This window comes from Ooceraea biroi, chromosome 2 (genome assembly GCF_003672135.1).
Source record: "Ooceraea biroi isolate clonal line C1 chromosome 2, Obir_v5.4, whole genome shotgun sequence".
Classification (NCBI taxonomy): domain Eukaryota; kingdom Metazoa; phylum Arthropoda; class Insecta; order Hymenoptera; family Formicidae; genus Ooceraea; species Ooceraea biroi.
Window position 1 is genome coordinate 18,831,118 of NC_039507.1, and position 18,494 is coordinate 18,849,611.

Here is an 18,494-nt window from a genome sequence, read left to right on the forward strand (position 1 = left end):
ATGTGTTACCATGATGTTACCACATCCACCATATTCGCCAGACCTGGCACCATCAGATTACCATTTGTTTCGTTCTTTGCAAAACGCCTCGAATGGTAAAACCTTGACTGCTGATGAGGATATCAAATCGTTGTTGGAATTGTTTTTTGCTGAAAAAGATAAGAACTTTTTTGAGCGCGGAATCATGAAGTTGCCTGAAAATTGGCAAAAGATAATCAAACAAAATGGACAATATATTGTTTAATAAAGTTTTTGTTTCCCATGAAAAATTCGCCTTTTATTTATATAAAAAAAACGCAATTACTTTTTGGCCAACCCAATATATCATAGTATTCCGATTTCGAATTTAATAAACCTGGATTTTGTATTAGAAGAATTAATATAGATACGGTGTCACCAGGGTGTCTCGTAAAAGAAAAGAGAAAGAAATAAGCTGAAACTTCCGCGTTTACTGTATGGCGGTACTGCGATAGAATTGAATCGATGTTCTATTTTGTTTCTATCCCCGCTAAAGGGGCTGCTTGAGCGGAAGGTACACGCGCGGACACTCTTCACTGGTGCACGATGCCGCACGCGGAAAAAAAGAAGAATGTGGAGCGCTTATTATCTGCGGCCATCACACGCTCGGCTGCCGCTTGGTGGAACGGGACGCTCTTCGTGTTGCATGCGTCTATCTAATGTGCATAGACCAGCAGATGACGACGACGATGACGGTATTGACTGTCACGAGCTGCTAGCTACACGAGTTCACAGAGAAAGAGAGAAAGAGAGGGAAAGCACGCACTGCCCGACGAATTAATCTTCACGGCCGCGTTTTAATATGCCGTTTCCGCCTCGTTCGAGTCGTCACCCTTGAGGGTGGGAATCTCGATGATAGAGCAGACACGACACCTCCACCCCCCTCACTCCGCCTCTCCCTCCCCCTAATGTGTCCGCGAGATCGCGGCGACCGGCAATTTCCGGAAGAGAGGAAATCCTGAACGATGTCTTCTCTCTCTCTCTCTCTCTTTCTGCGCGCGATCCTACGTGTGCAATTTCCACCTCGGCTCGAGAGAAAGAGCGCGTTTTACGGTGTGTAAACGAAGGAGGAGGGTAGAGGGGCTGGAGGGAGGGCGAGGGCGCACTCCGGCGTCGTCCCATGGATCGCCTCCTCGACGCTCTCCCTCCCCTCGTGGTGGTCGGTCCGCGCGTAAAAATCCACCGGCGAACGCGGGGCGTGGTTACGTGGGAGAGCCTTCTCTCTTCTCTCTTCTCGTTCCGCAGCATCCCCTTGCTCCCTCCCCTCTCTCCCGTGCTAACTCCGCTCTTTCTCACCGCGGTGCGGTCTCTTTCGCTAGGTCTCCTCTTTCCTTCCCCGTCGCTCCTTCGACGCCGAGCGTCCGTCCGTCTCTTCTTCCTATCTCCCGTGTCACCGTTTCCCGCGATTCCCCGCGATGACGAAACGGCGATTCTCTCGTCCCTTGATTCTCACGTGTCTCTCTTTTTCCTTTTTTCTTCTTGCCTAAATCGTCGCGTTTCATTGTTTCCTTCTGCATTGTCTAATGTGCTCATGACGCTTGGATTTCTTCCTGCTAATTTTGCAACGATTTTGTGTCAGGGAACTGATATTTTGAATACGCGATTTCTGCTCTCCTTTCGAAACTTTTTCATTTCTCTATCGTCTTCGCGCGCGCGCGCAGATACTGCGGTGCTTATCCTTTCCCAATCTGTGTTACTTAACTGTATCTTCGTGTCTTGCGGTTTTCCTATCTCTTTTCTCGTTTGCAATATTTGCTGCTTAAAGCTTCTCAGATCCTATTGCCGTTTATCTAATCTTTCCTTTTCCCATGTTTTTGTAGCATCTCATTTCGCTGCTCTTCTCTCTGTCGGTTATGCCGAAAATTTACGAACTCGCCCGAGAGGTACTTCGGTATAAATGGCAGAGGAGAGATCGGCCAGAGGCTGAAGAGCGATGGCGAAAGAGTGACGAGGACATCCTACTTAAAGCGAGTACGTCTCGTCTGGTGCGACAGAGACGGGATTAGAGAGTAAAGTAGACCGAGAGAGAGCAAAAGAGAGGGAGAGAGGAGCATCGATAGAATGAGAAAGGTTACACGTGCAGTGCTGTATGCACCGCTTGTGCGCATCTGATATTCTCTCGATTTAATGAAAAAATTAAAGAGATGCGCGAAGTATTTTATTTTTTTGGAATTTTTATGTATCATGCGATCAAAAAATATTTCACATCTTTTTGTGACTTTTATGTTTCTTATCAATATGTTGAAATGTTACATTCGTAATAACCATAGCAAGAGAATATTTCCTCGAAGCTTTAAATTTATCTTATGTATCCTGTAACATAAAGATTGACATGGTATTCTTTCGTCGAAAAGATTTGCGATATGGTTCAATAAAGAGAAGCCATTCAGAGTCTCTGCGATATCATTATCAATGCTCAAATAAAATGTGTTTTGATGTTTGCTTTGTAATATGTATTATGATATAAACAAGGCATTGTGTTCTTGCGCTTGTCATATTTCGAAAATTTATTTAGAATACAGAAATAATATAACAATATAAGATACATATTTAAAACAAAAATATATATATACTATGTATATGGATACAATATGTCTCGTTAAATTCGTAGAGCTCTGATTTTACATCGGACTTTATTATTTTATTATATCCTTTGTTATCGTTGCATGCACCATATAACTGCACGATAACATTATTATCTAAACGCCAAATTCTGTGTGCGCTGCAAAACAAGATACAACACCGCAATGACACATTGACGCATTTTTAATTACGGCAGTTAAAGCTAACGCAAAAACAACGCGTAACACGATCGCTATAACGCATCACCGATGCGATTACAATTGGCATATCACGTTGCAACGAATCACGCCGCGCAATGCAACTCGATATCAGCAATTCAAAAATAGGGCGGTTTCCTATCAAAGCACCACTGCACGACATCGTCATAATTCACCGGAGCAAAAAACAGTAAAAAAAAATCATATCAATGTATGAGAGATGAAAGGCATTCACAGCATCTTGCAGCGTTATGCGCGCATGGGAAATAATTTCCAATTGAATACGCGCGATATTCTTGAGCGTGCTCGAGCACCGAGCGGCACTCGCATTGCACGAGGGTCTACACCCGCGACGGGGATTGCACTCGACGGTTTCCCGTGTCACACCCACATCCTGCAAACGTTGATCGGCGAAGCGGATTCTACCTAGCTCGCGTGTCGCCGGCTACGCTCCTGGGCAACGTGCGAGAGGGAAAGAGGCCGGCCTCACCTACCGAGAGAACCTCCAGTCTTGTCGAGTGTTCCGTGGCGGCCGGCGAGCGTTGCGATTAATAGCGACTGCACCCGCGGAATCGCATTCCGATCTCGCGTCTCCGGCGGATTACTCTCCTTCTCTCTCTCTCTTTCTTTCTTTCCCTTCCCCGCTCTCCCTTCGTTCCCTCTCGGGAGTAATGCGAACGCGCGGCGCGTAAATCGCGACGCCGGAGAACCAGCTCTGCGATGAACAGTCTGGGTGTCGGGATCGGTGTCGTTCGTCAAACGCTACCAGCGCCGAGACGCGAGCCCTGCGCCGAGGATCGGTTCGGAGATCGGCGCGTCGCGGTTTAACTCGGAGACATCGATGGATTTTTCCCCGCGTTCGTCCCATCCGACCGGCGAGAGTGACGTCTCCTCGCACCCCCGCGAATCCCCGATCGCACTTGCCGGCTCGTAAACCGGATGCCCGATCTCGCTTCCGGTTCCTCCGTAGTTGACGTAATCCTCGCGCCCGAGGAAGCACGATTTCCGCGCGCCGTTGCGTAAGACGGAACGGAGCACGTGTGACTTCCATCAGGAGCCTTATCCGATTCTTCGTGGGACACTTGCGAGGCGATCGTTGGGCGATCGAGGGAGGTGGGAAGCGAAGAATTCTCTCAAGCCCAAGTGCGTCGTTTTTCTCACCGCTGAGGGCTTCAACGAGCACTACGATAGCGCTACGTGCCGCGTAGAACGCCACGAGATAAGCGTGAAAATACGTCAGCATCTTCTACGTGCGAGAACCACAAAGAGACGGGACTCGTTTGAGAAGATCACCCGGTGCGAGAGATTGCCTCGAGTCCAGCTCGATCGCCAAGAGAGACGCTATCGAAATCCGTTGCCATCGCGGAAGAGAAAGCCGTCGTTGAATCGTAATCAAACCGTTCAGGTTTGCGGAGATACTGCGTTGCGGTCGACGTGACCATTTCCCGGGAGCTTTTGTTGCCGAGAAGCGAGTCAAGATAGACGAGGGGGCACGTGGAAACTCCTGAATGCCGAAGCGCGATTGAAACAACTTCGCGAATTCGAAGTACAATTCAGGCCGAGAGCACGACGCATTATTTATCTTCTCCGCAGAGAGGGTTCTCGCACTTGGCGAAGGGGAAGAGTTAAGATCCTCGCTGTCATCGGTCGAGGCAGCTTTGCGGATCGCGTCGACGTCGGCGAGATTGTTCTCGCCCTCCCTCCGAGATTTCTTGTCGTCGCGAGCGGGCGGGCGGAGCGTCGCCGGAGGCTGAGTGAAATCTAGCAGGACCACGTCCAAGAGCGGGAAAGCGTTTCCGTGGCTTGGAAGGCAGTCGAGCTGAAACGCGGGCGCGTGGCCGATCGAACGGCTCGCTCGAAAACTGCGCGCGACGACAGCGTGACCAGTTGGTGCCTCGCGAGTTCCAGTACGGATCGGTGGAGGATCCAGGAGTGCGCGGGAGGGTCATCAGATTCGCTAGCACGAGCGAGCATCTCATTTTTGCACGCACCGGTCGACCCGTCGCGTTCGACCGAAGCGACCAGCGATCGTCGGCGAACGTTCCACGCTGCTATTCCGCGCGCGTTTACGGAGACCGGCGCACCTGCGGAGCAGCCAGCAAACGAGTCTGGCGAGTACCGGTCAGAGTACCTGGCGGATCGATTCGGTATTCAGCGCAGGAGGCCGATCGCGAGGGCAGAGTCCGAGCTCTCCGGAGTGCCTACGCTGCGCGCGATAATCATCGCCGCTCGCTTTCACCGGAGCCTCGATCGGCAGCGCAGCGCGGCGCGGTTCTGATCGCGTCCCGCAATAAATCTAATAGCGGCTCCGCAAAGTAACGGTTTACGGCGGACATTACGGCGGGAGCGACGCGCTCACGCTCGCAGACCCGTGAGGAGAGTCGGCGAGCGAGTCGCCGCTTCGCGGCTGCGTCGGTCGCGCGCGACCGCCGAGATAATCGCGGAGGATTAACCGCGAGCAGGGAGGTCGTCTCCGCGAGTGGCTCGCCGTAGAAAAGACTGACCGGTCGGTGCCGATTGGATCTTGGTCGTCGTGATTTCCGTGCGGAAGCGGAGCGCGAGCACTGGCTCGCCGATCGATGAACCGGACAGTCGGGGAGGGAACGCGGAAAGAAGCAGGCGGATGTCTTAATACGGCTTTCGAGTAAAAAGGAAGACACGAGATCCAGACGGGAGAGAGAGAGTATAAGGCGGTCGCCGATGTGCAACGGAGTATCGAGGTCGTCGTTCGTAGTGTGCGCGAACGCGATTCACCCGATCGATCGATCGGCTCGGCGATAACTCGGCCGCGAGATTCCAAGCGGGGTTGAACGTCGACGGCGATGTCGCCGGTGCCGACGTGAAGACACGAAGAGTCGTCGCGATCGCGAGTGTCCGAATTTGTTGAACGCGCGTGACGCATCCTCGGGGGTGTCTCTGCGTCTCTCGTGAATCCCTCCGATTCTCTCTCTCTCCCTCCCTCTCGCTGGGGAAAGCAAGCAGCCGTAGGGTAAAAAGCCGGCAAGCTGGATGCTACAGACGGTGCCTCGCCCCCTGCGCCCCCGCCCGACATTACTGTCACGCAGGATGACCGGTGAGAAACCTTGAATCACGCACCCTTCAAACGACACGCGTTTCGCATCAGCGCGCGGAAATAACGTGCGGCTACGTGGCGATCGCGTCATTGTTAACCCTTTTTAACGCTACGGTATCTCCGATACCGTATAGTAGCCGAATAGCGATATTATTATATTATAAAGTTAACAACGTCAGCTGCGTTTTACGCATCTGAGCAATGGAATCATAAGTTCTTTACTTACACGCACTTTATTGTTTTAATTCATTATAATTTAAAGATATAACTTTTCAAAGAAGCAAAATGAGAATGATACAAAAATAATATTTATTTAAACTTGTATTTAGTCCACAAGGACACAAGCATTCCACGTGGATGATGACTATGGTCAATTGATTGGAGAAATGAAAGAGTTGAAAGTGCATAAACATGAGAGGCGAATGACAATTTTGACATCTCAGAGCTAATCCCTCGGGAACGTGCGCTACGATAGAATGCTGCAGGCATTTTTTTACTATTTAATCGTAAAAAATATTATTTGATAAGCAGGAACATTTCTGGATACTATTTTGAGAATTATGTTTGTGATTATTCCAGCAGGCTTAATATGTGCTTGTAAAACTGAATATTATTTGGTGTTATTTTGGGAAAGTTTTGGGAATTATTAAACAAGAAGAATTTTATATGTTGAAATTATAGTTTTTCTCAACGATGTGTGAACAGTTGTAACTTTATATTGTGCTTTTATTTTACAAAAATTTCTCAAAATTACTAATTCATGCATCACAAGTAAGATAACTCTTCAAACAATCGTCGCTGGTAGAATAATACACGAGAAATGTGCGCAGTGTGAGGATTCAGATCAAGCTAATGTCCACAAACGATATTTCTTCTCTCTTTTCAGTTTTCTGCTTTTTTAAAAGTTAAGTTATTTGACAGTATGAAGTGTACGAAAGCATATCTTATTCTTACATGAGAATTATATTAAATATCATCATCGAGAAATGTCACAATGATATCTTTCCGACTGTTAATTCCGATTCCTCACAAATCGTTATTGAATTTCGTAATAAAGTTTCAACTAGATTACAGATTTCAACTAGATTATAGATGAAATACTAATTTTCAGTTTAGATACGATCCTTTTAAAACCGCTTTTGTTATCACATTAAATACGATTACTGCGAACTTTAAAATTGTAACCATTAAACGACAAAAGTCGAAATTAAAATGTCACGCACGTGCCATGCATACTAAATTACACGATTAAATTATGTGTCACATAAAAAATACACATTTTTCATAATACCACCATTATTTTCAACGAGTGCGTTTATTTTATTTAAGCGAGTTTTCCACTCTTTTTAATCCTGATTAAAAAAGAACCAAAAGAATTATTTTACGCATATCTATTTACAAATAATTATAGGCATTAAGAGCCGTGCTAAATTCGGCCGGTTTCCGTATTAGCGAATTATTTGAAGAGTTACGCGAAAACTCAATTATCGGACGTTCGCTCATTACGCCGTGACGACCAACGATACAGGGACAGAGACAGGCGGATATGCAGGGCAGAAATTTGGATAAATAATTTGACATCCCGCTTCGCTGACCGACTGGCTGGCTTTCGTCCGAGCGGGATGATGGGATAACGATTATGGGATTCACTCGATACGCTTCTATCGATCGGGGATTGGCTTTCGGAATCGGGCATTGTTTCGTGGCATTGTCACGTGTGCGTGCACGTGACACAAAATCGTCAATATCCCGTGTCACGTTTCACTTCCCCTCCGATAAACATCGTGTATATCGCGTTACAGCGGGAGAAGGAGGAGGAAATTATCGAACGATAGTGCAGTGTGCCGATCAAGAGTCACGTTTCGTGGAGACTTGAGCGACAACTCGAGGATTGTCTGTTTACCGTAGTGAGTTTACGGCAAGCCTCATTGCGAAACCCGTTAGCTATTAAAGACTGCCGCTGTTCGAACAAAACCGTGTCGTCCACGTGCCAATTGCAACGTGCAATTACACGTTCCTCGAGCTAGATAGAGGTAGAAATTAATCACAGTTACCTTATCGCTGATTGGTAGAAGTAGAATACGGAGTAAAGGAATAATTTTTAATTCGATAACTTCCGTTGTACACCCACAGAAAAGATTTCTGAACTTAATGCTATTACTCTTTAATCTATCATAAAATAAGATCGCTATAGCGACAATCATATTTATTATTGAAAAGAAGCATATTTTAATCTTGAATAGAAAATTCGAAAATCTAGATTAAAATAATCTTGATGCTATCTCATTAATTTTCTCAGAACGATTTAGATAAAAATTTGTAGCAAGTTCAAAATATTCTTGATTTAAGAATATTGTGAGATCTAAAAGACATCTTATTCTATTCTTGTAAGAGAATTTGTAGAATCTGCACAAAACGGCCAATATTTATGTGTTGTAATCGAAAATCGGGAGTGTTTCTGTTATTTACAATGAATAAGTGCAATACTCTACAAGAAATATTAAAAGATATGGAAATGTCTTATCTCGAATCTTATTTCTCAAGTAAGTATATTGTATATACTTACTTACATTTCCATATCTTTTAATATTTCTTGTAGAGTATTGCACTTATTCATTGTAAATAACAGAAACACTTTCCCGATTTTCGATTGCAACACATAAATATTGGCTGTTTTATCCGAATAAAGGACGGCGCCGAGTCGACGAGCGACTGTGAGAAAATGATGCGTCGACATCGACAAAGCCTACTATAAAGTGGCGCTAATATCAAATTATTCTACATACAAGAATATATAAGCATAAATTTGTATATGTTACTCTTGTCTCAAGACAGTAAGACAATCTTATTTAATTCGAGAGAGAAGAATAGAAATTACTGATTTAAATAAAAAATTGTTTTATTTTCATATTTTTTATACTTGTAATACGATTAAATTAGTCAAGAATATTTTTCGTCTTGTTATCAGAAATCCTTTCTGAGGGTGTAGTGTCAGTGTCATGTTTTAACGATATAAATATTTGAGAGAATCGCACTTCGATTCGTATGTGTACGCTTGACAGAAACATAATGTTCATTATTGGTTCAACCTCGCGCTTGTGAATATTTTATTTAGATTTCTTATTTGTCTATGTATCGGATTATTCGTCTATGCATTGTTATTACATTGAATTTAAATTAAAAACTCATTGTTAGTGGAAAATACCGTTACCATTGAATCTCGTTAAAAATAACGTTGTTTAATTTTCTTTTCTGAATAGGAACGTGCATTGTGCGAAAAACACTTTTTCGATAATATCTCTTTGCTCTTTATCTTCTGTACTTTCCAGCGATGGCCATTCGTCGATGCAAATGAAGCATGCATACTTAATGTCATATTACTCTGTCGCAACATTACAACAAGTGCAATATGATCGCTAAGTGTCGCGAAAGAGGGTTTTGAACTTTTAGATGTTTAACATTTTTAGCGCAAAAGTGGGTCGATTTTAAGAGGGCAGATAGGAATTCGATAAGGTGGATATCTAATTACGCTTTTATTTTCACGTGACATTTTCCATGTTCGTCACGATAAAAACGTTCTATTAAAGGTTTCTCAGTTTTTAACTTGATGTTTCTCACGCGGATTTCATGCGGAAAGAGTGATACTTTTCAAGTGACATTATGTTACTATAAACTTCCGGCGATTCTTTTGATAGTGTTTACGAAGTAACGTATTGATTTTCCGTTGGCCGAAGTAGAATATGTCACGCTGTTTCATCGTAGCTTATCTTAAGAAGAGAGAGAGAGGCGTAAGATGCATGTCTATATATGCAGTGTTCTTATAAATATACAGCACGAACTATTTTTTTCAAGACTACACCCTCAATCTAAACTCCGTCGATATTAACGGGTTATTTTTCAATAAAATTTAGAGAATTATATCCAGCATTGATAATTTACACTTTTTTAGCCTTTTGATAAGAACGGTATAAATGTACAAAAAGTATAGAAAAAAAGTGCAAAGATACTCATATTTTTTTAATATGAGTACAATGCTATTTAATATCTCTTTACAACATCTGGTATATTCTACCTAAATGTCTGCAACTAAGTTCAGGTAATTATTGGTTCTCGCGAAACAATTAGTCGCCTTACAATAGTTATTGTTGCCGCCGTGTGGTATTGTTGCATAATGAACGTTACGTCAGATACGATCTTCTATTGTCACCAGCTCTTTCTCTTCGCTCCCTGAAGGTCTGATGCTGATGGGGAGGATTTGAATACACGTCGCTCTACATTTGATAGTTCTCGATTTGCATGATTAATACGCTTTCTGCGGCAGCGGTATTAATCTGGAAACTGCCTAGTGAATAACATTTGCATAAAAGCAGAGCAATGCGAGCCACGAGAATACCGAACGCTCATATTTCCATTCTCGTCGATTCTCAGGATGAATAGTATAAGATGAAAAGTCACGGTGATCGTAAACTGTCTGGCTTCTTTAGCTTTCAATACAGGTTTACGAATTACATTCTTTCATAAATTCGAGATGGATATTCATAAAAATGTACAATGGACCGATTACGGTTCGAGGTGAGGGTCCTCCGAATAAAGTTCTGTCATTCGCTCGTTCGCTCGCTTTGTATCCCGTTCACTGTGCATAGCTCCGATGGTTTCGCAACGTCAGCGTCCGTATCGACCGACTTCCAATCTAAGCTGCGGCGGTTCGGGCTTGGCACGAGCGGAGCGCAAAGTCGATAGCTCGTACCGCGATCTTTATATCGAAAAAAATAACAGGGTCCACCGGACGGTCTAATAATAACGTGGGCTTTATTGCTCGAGCTACATAAGAGGGTTTGTGGACACGTAAACGCGGAGTGGGCGACACGTTAAGGGTGCCGAGGGTGCTGGCTGGCTATATTGTCGCCACGTGCGAGATCCTCCGCACCCTGTCGGCCACCCAAGCCGAAATGGACGTGCTCGGAGTTTCAGCTCTGGAACAAAACCTGATGATCCGTAAAGACCATCCGCAAAAGAACCCATCGCATTTCGTTGTGCCCTTTCGACATTTCGAAGCCCACATCCCCTCTCGTGTGCGTTTGTACGCGTGACGCGTGTGAATCTCTTAGCGGATTACGTAAAATACGATTCTCCGCGCTATAACAGATTAAACTACGTCTCTGCAGGCCGCATTTACTCGACTTTCTCTAATATATTCCCGAATCGCCGCTGGTATGTCTGCAGCAATGCGTTCGTACCGTAGTCTCGCAGGAAATCATTACGGATTAATTTATACGTGCGCATAGAAGCGTGCGGATGTGAGTCGAATGATTGGAATAACGAGCGAGAAGGGAAACATTCGAAAGGTTATCGCGCGATCGATCGGTGGTTTTCGTAATCGCGGTAAAACTGCAAAGATTTTGCAACATCGTCCGATGCGGAAGCGTCCCGTTTACATTAATCGCGACGGTTTATCGCTGTCGGCGTTATCGGTTACACGCTGTTGCGTGGGATTTGAATGACATTTCGTAGCTGAACAACATGTCGCTTTGCTCGAGTGCGTATCGCCGCTATTTATTCATAGACGTAAGCAAGTCGCGTGCGTTGCGTACACGTGGTAATTATTCCAAGAGGGATAACGACGCGCGTGCATCCGCCGTGTTTCGTGTTTCTTCCGGAAAAATTGTAAAACACGCTGATTAAGCCGTGATGACAGCCGAGCGAAAGAGTTGCATACTCAAACAAAACGTGCGGTTAAATTACAGATTAGATGCGGAATGACGTTGAAATCACTACGCGCAGCAGTATATAGTGATGTTTTATCTCGGAGTGTTTTGCTATTTTCCGTAAAATTGATTCCGGCTGCTATGAATAAATACCTGTATGTACAAGAAAACGGCTACATTCACCTGTTCCTCGTATTCAATGACTATTAAGAGAGTAATCACGTTGTGAGGTATTACGTAAGCATGACTAAGCCTTGGTTATTACGGCTCTTGCTATTTCAATTTCTCATGTTCAAAAAACTTTTAATTATCAGTGAATATTTTTATTAAACTGCGAAGAGAGAGAATCTATTGGGTAATATAGTGCGCAGAAATTACCGCAATCATTATTATAAATGCACATTTCAGAAAAAAAAAATACGTTTTCGTAACATAAAGATACTTATAATTGTCATATATTATAAATATATAATAATAGTTTTTTTTTCATTTGGAAGTTTTTTCATGTTTCAGTTTGGAATGTGCTCTACGATGTGAAGACCTGAATTAACTCTTTGAAGCATAGTGGTATGAAAAATGCCCCACTTTTTTAGTGTTTGAACGTGCATGGTGGGACGTTATTCATCCCACCTTTAAATCGTGAAATTGCTAGAAGCATAAAGGTTTACGTTCTGTCCCACTTATTTAATATAGTTATAGACTATATAGTCAGAGATTCTCAAGATGTCAGATGTCAATTATTTTTGTTCTTATTATTTTGTGTAATTTTGTATTCCAAATAATTAAAATAAAACTATTTTGTCACATTTTATACAAATAAAATTCCTGTGCACCTAGACACTTTTTTGTTGTAAAATCCTGTGCTTCAAAGAGTTAAGTTAAAAAATTTAATAAAAAGATAACTCCATAATTTACCATTTCCTTCTCGTCTCCACGAGTTCACCTGTTCACTTCAGTGAACCAGACTCGAGGGATACCGTAATCCAGATGGCTGATGTACGACTCTGATGAGACCGGATATTCATTACGCTCGACCATCTCGCCGATCTCCCGTCGCTGATATTCATCGGCGTGCTTATGACACGCGGCACGTGCCGTTGCAGCTTCGAGCCTGGTGCATTGTGCGCGCGTGCCACGTGCCACGTGTATGCAAAATGCGATCCTCCCGCCTCATTGTGAAAAATGCCCGTTACGCAATGCCGCTGCCGAGGTAAAAAAGCCCGCGGAAAGTTTCTCGCTCATTGTTTTTCGAGGAGCACGTATTCCCGTTTGTACGTGCGCCGCCGAGCCTGATTGTTCCTCCCCTCAGGAAGGGATGCCGGTCACTCCTGAGACCACTGAGCTCGCTGAAATGTTTACGTACTCGCGTTGTGAAGCACCCTCCTCGTCGAACCTTTTCTTTCGAGTGTTGAGAACATTCGCGACTCGGCAATAGCGAACGGAATTACCGTCACTCGGTCGGATTGCTTCGTTCGGTTGGATTAATCCCATGAAATGCCATATAGCACACGTATTTCGTAACGTTTATAACGCGTCCCGACGATATCTCTTTGCGAGGCTGCCACATTTTATAGGATTTATAGGATTTATGGGATGAAGGTAAAATCTTGTGGAAACCTGAAATTTTCGTACGCAGTACGTCGCCGAGACAAAACGCGATGTTTCTCTCAACGTAAGTACGATCGATAGTGCCGTACCGTTCCCCTTGGGAAAAGGAGCGACACGAGTTTCCTCCGGCTTGTTTTCCGTGTCTGATGTACACAGGGTGTCGAATAAATCTTGCTACGGAGAATTTAGTCCGTGTACTGAACGACATTCTTATATCGTTCGAAAAAATGTTTATTAAAAGGTAATTAGAAAATGTGTAGATATTAAATGGAGCGAAAGGCTTGTTCATAGAAAAATATATTATCATTTTAAAAGTGTTGAGAGCGTTAGCTTTTTTTATTGGCGAAACAAATTGCCATTCGATAAAATTCTGCCAATTTTTGCAATAATCGATAAGAAATAAGTTTTGATAAGATTCATTCGCTTGAAATTGTATAAAAAGAAATTTCCTGATTTTTGGTGCTGCTATTTACGAGACATCTGGTATGCAGTCGCGTCAGAAAGAATTGCACGCGAAAAGTTTTTCTCAATTTGCTGCTGAACGTGGCGGAAACCGAGCCACGAACGGAGTTCAGTGAGACGTAAAAACGGAAAGTTTTTTAATATACGCGAATCTCCTCCCATCTCGTCGTATCCTTATTCTGCTGTGCGTTTGCAAAGGCATTTTGCTTTCTAACGAGGAGAATGGTGATCAACCGAGAATCAAAGGGTCTGAGAAGAGGAAAGAGGATTGGAAATTGAGATTGGTAGCACACGTTCCTAGGTGAAATATGGAAACTTGAATGGCTCTTTAATGAGGGTCTTTCCTTTCTTTCTTTGAGGCTGTGAGTTGTCCATTCAAGGTAAATTCTGATGTACAACTCGGATATTAATTCCGTCTTTCATTCGGTTTCGTTTCTTTCCAAGGAATCGCCGTTTTACGTTCTTCGTTTCAAGAGAAGACACCTTGTTGCTACGCGCAAACACATTTTTCGAGTTTGAAAGAAGCCTTTCATCGAATATTCACTTTGCTTCTTTACGTTGAAAGTGAATAGTTGCAAACCAGAGAAAGTCCGCGTATAAATTAAATTACCATAGTCTGTGAAATCTCTCTCTCTCTCTCACACACACACAACTTCTTATTATATGATAAAAGATATTTTTTTTTTCATTATACATTATATATGCAAAAATACAGAATATGTACTATTATAATATTTTATATTTATATATGCGCGCGCGCGCACACACACACACACACACACACACATTATTACATACATGTACACAGAGAGCCACTGCTCTTCTCATTTTTCGGACAGCACCTCGTATTCGGACACCTCGCGTGCCACGTAGCAAGGTGACAAGTAGTTCACGAGATCCCGAGGAGAGAACGGCTAGAGAACCTACCTACGTGGCCCGCTGCATCGCGACAACGGGAGCATTGTGCACCGGCGCACCGTACAAAGTAAAATGCGCAGCGAGGTGCAGCGAGACGCCCGATTGGCTCCGAAGCCATCGCCGGTGTTTTATGGTGTGTAGTACATACCGTGTACATACATGCTGCTATCTCTCACGACGACTACGCCTACCACAGGGTTCTTTCTGTCCAGCCTAGGAGGCCCCGTGGTCTCCGGTTGGCACAGTGATGCAGCAGCCTGCCTTTACCCCGTATCCGTACTACCCCTGTACGCTAACGCCGAGAGGCGAGAGCATAATTAGCATGAACCGCGCGGTGGCGTCCCGCACCATAGAACTGCACCTCGCACGTCCCGACCTCTATTATTTCTTTGTGATTCTGTAAAAGTATGTATTTTTATATCGGCTCACACGAGAATTCTTCTCACGCCTCGCTGAATTCCCCGCTACGGCGGCGATGACGACGGCGATTACGTAATCGAGGTATATTTTTAATCGAGTCCTAGGAAATCGCGCTTTGTACGATGGAGATTTCGATTTTTCGATGATCAGCCGTGAATCCTGTTCCCATTGGAGGATGGATCTTTTTTTATCTTGCGAGATACAGTTACGTTCGCGCGCGCGTAGTCCGAACGGTCGAGCGCGCGTCAGATTCCGTTTAGCAATGTCAGGGAAGCATTAATATTAAACGCACGTTGTGGAAGTGTCACGCTTCCACAATCGTGAACCGTTCTTTCTCTTTTTGTTTTCCTGGAATTGTTGCGGCTGACTGGAATAAGTGATAAATGTAATTTTACTAATTTAATCGAAAGCAATCATGAAAATTGTTCCTCGCGAAGAGTTTTTTCACACGAATTGAATTTATTTTTATTATTTCTTGTTATTAATATTTTTTTTTCTCTTAGACATTACGTAATGTTGGTTTTGACAAAAATATATGTATAAAGAATGGAATATCACATAAAAATCTTTTATGTATTATTAATCATTAAATATTATGTGTGAAATTGATGAATTCAGTTGATCTGATTTAAATGCTCCAACTGAAAGTTCGAATACTTTCAAATCTGCCGTTACCACTTGTACTAGTTCTATATATGTTCTAGTTGTACATTCATTTAGAAGAAGATGTATCAATTAAATTAAAACTTGGAAAGTTTTGCTGTTTAACTTTCAGATATCGTGAAGTAACAGAAGACATGATACTTTTTTTTATTCAATCTCAATGAGCTGCTATAATTATTTTCTCGAGGACTTTCATGTTATTCGGACTTTTACTCATGTTTTTCTGCTCGTTCTTGTTGAACGAGGAACTTTCATGTGTCTCGAAAGCCTGTCATGTATAATTCCGTTTTTCGGCGTAGCAGGCAATATGTCACCATTCCGTTCGTGACGAAAAAAATCATCTAGCAACACTGGACACGTCGATGCGTATATATACGCGCGGCGCGGCGTAGAAAACAATTACGCGCGCGCATCGCGTCGCGGAAAGTAGAGGAAAGCTTCGGTGAAATCTCGCTTTTTCTATCGTACGCTCGCACACGCGAGCGACGGTTACATGGTTCTGATTTATTTCCATCTAAAGCCGAGCGTTTTAGCTTATCCACAGGAATTTCTAAATATCTCGCGGATTATTGCAAAAACTCACGGTGGCGGCGATGAAACGCGGCAATGATCGTTTCATTCATGTTCCAACAGCGAGTTTTGACATTGGAAAGCGAATGAAATTGCACTCGGAAAATTCGTACTCTCTCAGTCATTTATTACTTACTTAGTCTTGCTTGTACGAGCTTTCCAATCACGAATTCCAATTTTATTAAAGAAAGCTGTGATATACAGCTGCGGGGCGATCATTTCAGTCTTCCAAGTAGTTTATCATGTCCTCGTAGTCACAGTCGCTCGATAATAACCGGTAACTTTCTAATTTTACGCTGCAATTATGTGGTATTATAAAAAATAGAAGGAGGGAAATGTTACGTGCGTGTATATAGAACATTCGACCTTTTACTTTCAAGCTGTACACAATGACACTGATTATTCACCACGTTCCAAGATATCTGTGTATATCTTCATTCTTTCCGTGCGCCACGATTTCTCTCGGTACTGTTACCGACGAAGATGCGAAATTTTAATCGCATTAGCGATGCTGTTAGGTTTAGGACTTTCGATTCCGCAGAAGCCACGACGGACCGTCCATGCCGTGTCTTCAACCCACGCGACAACTCGTCGAACTCGGGATGTGTGTCAAGTCTCCAGAATTGGAAATGACACTTTGGTGTGCGCTCCACTTTGCTACGAAAGCCCTTGAACTCCGTTTTAAGTTCTCACGCGCGATCGCCTACCGTCGAAATTTCGGGGGGACGCATCGTGGGTCGCATGAAAGTCCACTTGAATGATTGATGTAAAATCTATATAAAAAAAGCCTTGAAGCTATTTTTTTAATTCGTAGAAGATAGTAGAACGCAATGTGCAGTAAGAGCAATTAAAGATAAAAAAATTGCATTTTTATTGCAGAATATATTTTTGTCGAGGCAAATGTAACTTGTTACATTGATCTTTGCGCGAAATGATCTGTGATATAAAATGTTATCAAATTATGTATGTCACATTAGAGAGCCTTTTATCAATATACAACATTAAGGTTTTAATTTTTTGGGGAGAATTTTTTCAAACTATCGCGCCAACATTCATGAAAAATTGTAAACCTCACAATAATCTGGTTGAATTGCATACAGTGCAGTATCGCATTCAAGCTAAATGGAAGACAAAGATAATTCTCAGGCTTAATGCATCCATGCAAAATGTTAGAGGATTACTTCTCTGGACGTACTGTGCACGTCGTATTATATTATTATACTTATTATATATGTCGCATTATATTGTACATTAAAACGAAACGTTACTTCCGAGGATCGCCCTAATTCCAAAGTCGCAATAATACGGACAGGACGGAAAACGCGTGTCTCTCATCCTGCTTTTACTCAGCGACGTGTACATACGTATGCATCTACGTACGTATGCGTGGCACGTCAAAAGAACTACAGCTGCGAGGGTTCCACGGTGTGCAGCAGCCGCGAACGCGCGCGAGAGGAGCGCGAGCTGCGTTTCGCGCGGCACCAGGCCGCGGGCTAGAAAGTAGCTGGCGACTTATTGCGTTCGTGGACCGTGTATTCTCGTTTTGCTGCATCGAGCCGGTTGCAACGGCATTTGCGCCGGACAGGATCGGCAGGAATCAGCTCGCTATCCGCGGCGAGATCGATACCGGTACTCGCCGAAAATTTTCCTTCGACGCTCCCCGCCCGCGCCGGTCTCTCCGGCCGCTAGTTGGAGTTGGATTGAAAAAAGCCCTGAAAAAACCAGAACTTGTATTCGACATTTGAACGAAAGATACAGCGTGAGGACTAAATATCGTGCTATATTCTGTTAAGTCTAGGTGGGATGCTTATTATTGTGTGAGAGGTATACGGTTTAAAAATAGGGATCTTATAATATATAGGTACTTTTGTACATAAGCGTTATATGCAAGTTCTTTTTAATTCTTTGACGCTATTCAGGCTCTCAGTGACGTTCTGATGACCTTTCGTGATCTATACGTAGCTTGAAACGAGTAACAGCCAAAAATAAATATGATCTGGAACCAGAATTAATCGAAATGAACCTCAAAGCCGCTTCCTTTCGATTTATAATATATTAATATTTTAACAGTAAATTTTTGCTAATAGTCTCTAAATTGATCGGTGAGGCTACGTAGCGATTGAAAAATAAGAGAATTACGTTAGTAAGCAATATGATATTAAAGATTATTTTACACGTGACAAATTGTACTTGCGTAAATGTGATAGATACATTAATACTTTGTTTTAATAACAAAAGTGCAAAAATCTGAAACGTAATGAGAGCATTCAATTTATG

The 18,494-nt window shown here is 43.3% G+C and overlaps 1 protein-coding gene across 3 annotated transcripts in view; it reads left to right on the forward strand.

Moving 5' to 3' along the window:
- The window catches only part of LOC105276339 (rap guanine nucleotide exchange factor 2), a 144,343-nt gene that overhangs the window by 47,548 nt on the left and 78,301 nt on the right, over window positions 1-18,494 (forward strand). Inside the window, exon 1 of one of the 3 annotated variants that reach the window (XM_011333870.3) lies at window positions 252-5,871. The exons of the other annotated variants lie outside the window; for them this stretch is intronic. The gene's annotated coding sequence lies outside the window, so the exon portion shown is untranslated. Of the gene's footprint in view, window positions 1-251; window positions 5,872-18,494 lie in introns of those variants that run through there. 3 annotated transcript variants of the gene reach the window in all.